Raw genomic sequence first — 5,444 nt, 5'->3', positions numbered from 1 at the left:
CCAGGTATTACCCATAGATTTGAATGATATTTAAAGGTGAGAGTCAGTGAATTCAAAAACGACAGAAAGGAAGGTTCTAAACTTTCGTTGCGCGCCAAGTATGACCAAACAAACTAATGCATCATTATATCATTATATTTTTATTTTATATTTTTATTATGATTCTGATTTCTATTCTTTCAGAAAAATATAAGTTTAGTTATCATTATATTTTTATTTTATATTTTTATTATGATTTTGATTTTTTAAAGCTCTCACCAATCAAACCAGGCTCCAATCTTTCAATTTTTTTCATTTTAGCAAAACAAAATTGACCTCGTCATCTCATGACTACCACACAAAGCTCTCATCAATCAAACCGGGCCCCAATCTTTTATCTTTATTATATATTTATACTATGATCCTAATTTTTATCCTTTAAAAAAAACATGACGTGTGATCTCATGACTACCACCCAAAGCTCTCATCAATCAAAGAGGCCTCAATCTTTTATCTTTATTTTATACTTATACTACCATCCTGATTTTTATTTTATAAGAAAAACATGGAGCTATGATCTCATGACTACCATTCAAAGCTCTCACCAATCAAACCACACCCTAATCTTTTTATTTTTCGTTTTAACAAAGAAAAAAATATATATTTATTTATAAAATGGGAAATATAATTTGAAGTTCTTTTATATATTATTTATTATCATTTTAATAATTTTCTAGTTTATTTATATTATTTATTTCTTTAAATATTTTGTTGTAAAGAAATATTATCTTATAATATTTTTTTCAATTTAAGAATTATTTTGTTTTATTTACTTTAAAAAAATATATTTTTTTTATTTTTATTTTATAATTTTAATTTATTTTTTCGAATATATAAGAATCCTATTTTAAAAAATAAGTTTATTTATGTTTAAAAATATATATCAAATGTATTTTTATTTTTTAAAGCAAATTGCTACTGTAGTGGATAGCTCACTTTCATTGATAATATAAAGGAAATCGCATTGTTTCATCAATAGAGGGTATGGAACAAGACCCTACGCTCCTTAATGACCCCCCGAAGACACTTGATTTGTGTAGGGGTTAGAAGATTTTTGTGGAACCTAACTAAAAAAGCATATGTGTCCATAATGTTAACGGACAATCCCTCTTGCATTACAATGATCACTTCTATCATTTTTTTCCCTTAATTGGTTCTATAGAAATGGCCTAACTATCAAACTCCCGAGATCTCATGTTGTTGGCATCCTCAATTCAAGCTTTACCATTTATTTGATGGCACTTCTAGTTCTATCAAAATTTCCAGATGTATTTGCAACATTGTATACAAAGTACTCCAACAAATCCACATAATGTGTGCGGGCTTTGTTCACTATCTTTTCTCCTATTATTCTCCTTATCACATCCTCTTCTACATCTTTGTTGATCACAAAAATTCTCTTAGTTAGTCTTTAATCATTCTCTAGTAACAATTGTACTTGCAGTCAACAATGGACAAAAAACAATCTTCCATTGTGGTTGTGCTTACAAAAGAACTTATCATCTTGAAAGGATCTATTGGTTCATTCTCGTTTATTATCTCATATTTTGATTTTCACATTTGCTCATATTTTGATTTCCAAACTCACATCACAATGACCATACTTCATAATTCCAAATTTATCTTCTATATATACCATCTTCATTGCAAACATTAATTAGGTTATCCAAAACAAAGGATAGGCATAGGTCCTATTAAGTTGACCACCAAACATAATTGTGGTGAATGTGGTCTAATCCAAGAGATTGAGAGGACCTAAAACATCCTATTACACTTCTCTAAGTAGCTCCAAATAACATACACATTGGCGCACAACATCCAAGGACAACAACAAGGTAGCGTGTAGATAAACAATATAGCACATAAACTGTCAGCCCAAAAATTGTTGGCAAGAGACACTGTTTCGGTGAAGATTGATGCATGAGAGATTCTTAGGGGTTGTCATTGATGGCAACTCGGTTCGAAATAATATCTGGTGTACATAGATTTGATTTACTGGAAGTCATATTGTTCATAAGACATAAGTCTGGAAGGTGGAACACAATAATCGATAGAATATGAGTGCAGTGTGCATATCTTGATTTTGATTGGGTAATTTTGGTCACGGTGATAAAGGAAAATAATTCGAGGTTCGAGGTAGATTATTCCATAATCCCAATATCTGGTGTTGATTCCTGAAAAAGATTAAAGATCCGGTATTCGGTAACTCAGTTAGAACAGAGTTATTTTGGTGTAACGTGTGTTGTGTAATCTTAGGGATGATTTCGGTGATTAGTTTCATGTTCAAGGAGATTGGGCTGACTTGTATGAAGATTTTTATCATTCTATTTAGGTCTGCATATGGATTTGTGGGTGGATTGAGCCGACTTAAGGTTACACATTTCATGTTGCATGTTATGCGATTTTTAGAAGCCTACATGGTAAATGATTCATTTTGTTGGTGCAAATATATATAAGATCGATTTGATTGAACATTTTGGTGTATGATATGAGCAAAAGAAGTCTGTATGAGAGAATGTGTGAAGATTGGTTAATGTGATTAGAGGTTTTGGTGGTCTAGTGTATGACAAAGCAGGAAAAAAGAGCAGAAAGACATAATAGTTGCAGAAGTCAAACTAAGCCTAACTAGAACTATTTTTTGGCATATGTAGATGCTATATTTCAATTCATTCATTAATTGTATCATGTAAGGCAGTGAGTCTTCCTCTGGGTTGTAGCCCTTTTGTATTTGAGCAGTGAGCTCTAGGCAGTGTGCCTGAATGCAAGTGCATTCCCCTTATGTAATATTATCATACTTCTGGCCATAGTATAATAATATTGTGGGTTCAAATCCTACCGTGGTTTTTCCCTTTCCGGGTTTCCACGTAAAAATCTTGGTGTTATGGTTGTGTGGTTGATTATTTTATGTTTTTGCATTTTACTTTCACTCTTATGCATTTGATGGTTTAAGAATCAGGTTAATAACTTTGAAAATTACAGAACACTGATTCACCCCCCCCTCTCTCAGTGTTCATTGATTCCAACAATTGGTATCAGAGTCTAGTTCCTCAGAAGACACTTATCATCTTAAGGAAGATCTGGAAGATTGAATCAATGGACTTCGGTTTGCAGAAGCATCTTTCTGTGGCACTTGAAGACCTTGATGTGGTTATGAAAGAGAAGAACAGCCTAAGAAGAAGTCTAGAAGCAGTTGAAAATTTTCATTGAATTTTTGAAAAACAAGTGAGAACATCAAGAGAGAAGAGAAAAGAACTAATGGATAAATTGAAGGAGAAAGAAGAACAAGGCATTGATAATCAAGCCCTACAAGAAAAGACACATGAATGTGAGAAGCTTGCTAGAGATAATGCAACCTTGAAGAATGAGATGCAATCCATTGTGATGAAGCTAACAAAGGAGATTGAAAACTAGAAGAAGAATGAAGAAATTTTGACTCAGTTATCAAAGGACAGATCTGATGAATGTTGCAGATTGAACTATGAGAATGATCAGTTGAAACTTGAATTGGTGCAATGCAAGAATGATGAACAAGAACTTGAAAGGTAGATCATAATTTTGAGAGATGAACTTTCTACTACTAATGAGTACAAATAAAAATTCAAAGCTAGCTCAGTCAGGTTAGATGAGATGTTGGAAAGTCAGAGACATGGGAAAGACATGCAAGGACTTGGATTTGAGAAAGGAGAATCCTCCAGTTCTGGACAAAGAAATCATCAGAAGAACAAGAAACCTCTAGTAAGATAGCCTAATGTCTATAAATTCAATGGTAAATTTTTTGTTTGTGGAAAATTCAGTCATATGGCAAATCAATGTAGAAATAAGATGAATAATAATGGTCCTACCTTTTCCAGTGAATGTTTCATATGCAACAACTTTGGTCATAAGTCAAACATGTGCAGAACAATGATAAATAATTTTTCAGAATAAGAGATGTTATGCTTGTGAAATGTTTGGGCATATTTCTATTCAATGCGGGATGAAACCAAATCAGATCAACTTCAGGCCTATGCAAGGAAATGTTGTTTGCCATGCATGCAACAAATTTGGTCACATTGCAAAATATTCTAGAATCAAGAATGTAAGCAAGAACGCTCTGGTAGACAAGAACATATCAAATGAAAAAGGCAAAGCAAAGGTTGAAGAAGTCAGAGAGCAACATAAGAAGATGTGGGTTAAGAAAGAAGATTCAAATGTTCAAAATGGCTCCACACCCTACTCCAGTGTTGGAACCTCATCTGGTAACTAAGGCACTTTGGCCTTAGGGGGAATCTTTTCATGCAGATCCTTAAATCCCCCTTTCATAGATCTGTAGATGGTTGAGGATGGTTGCAAATGGAGGAGATTAGTTGAGCAGCTAATATCTGGAACATTACATGCCTATCTAAGTATCCGATGATGAATTCTTGAAGATACAAAGCATCCAGAAAACCTTTAGGGTTGTGCATTTATTACAACTTAAAGTTAGGTTTTTGATGGATAAAAAGACATTTCAATCATTCATCCTTCACATTTCGAACAAAGAGAAAAGAGCAGAAGAGCAAGGCAAATGAGATTGAGAAGAGTAAATTAAGCTTGAAGCGATCCAACAATGACCCCTAGCATCCGATTGAATCTAAAAAGGTATTTATTCATGTTCGAGTTGTTTTTCTTACCCTAATTTTAAAATGCCATCTGCATCTAGTGTTGTAACCCCACTGGTAGTTGAGATTACTAAGAGAGCGAGGCCAGTGCTTAAGTGACATACATTCAAATCCATTGAAGATGATCTGGAAGGTGCATTTTCCTCTGTCTCGTATGGTGTCCTACATAATGAAGATATTAAGGCATATAATCACTGTAATATTGAGGATATTGGGAATGTGGATATGTTATCACTTTACACCAAACACATGATGGATGGAATGGTGAATTTGAAGCCCGAATTCGAATCATTGCAAGATAAGGGTTTTATTCAATTTTTTCATTTTTTGGTGTTTGATGAACTCAAATGGGTAAGATATATTTTGAGTCGAATCCACAATGATTTTATATGGTTGGATAGACCTCACAAGATCATGAAGCAAGACATTCAAGTTGTAACCTATTTGAATGCAATCAGTGAGATCCCCAATCTGAGGAAATTTCAGAACACAATAGTAAATTCGGTTATCGGTTCTCAGCATGATAGTTTAATGCTATGAGATTGGAAACATTTTTTAAGATGGTTGAGGATGATAGGGTGATATTAGTAATTTCTATGAAGAGTATACAAGATGCATTAGATGAAGGTGGCCAAATATACAAGTCTTGCCTAATTTTGCCTAAGTTTACTATGGACATTGACAAGAAAATAAGAGATTGTGAAGGGCAACTTGCTAGCATATCTCAGTCATATGCACCCCAATCAGTCTCGGCTAGCAATTTTA

Source organism: Cryptomeria japonica, chromosome 4 (assembly GCF_030272615.1).
Source record: "Cryptomeria japonica chromosome 4, Sugi_1.0, whole genome shotgun sequence".
In the NCBI taxonomy this organism is placed as follows: Eukaryota; Viridiplantae; Streptophyta; class Pinopsida; order Cupressales; family Cupressaceae; genus Cryptomeria; species Cryptomeria japonica.
Note: the sequence above shows the minus strand (reverse complement) of the source record.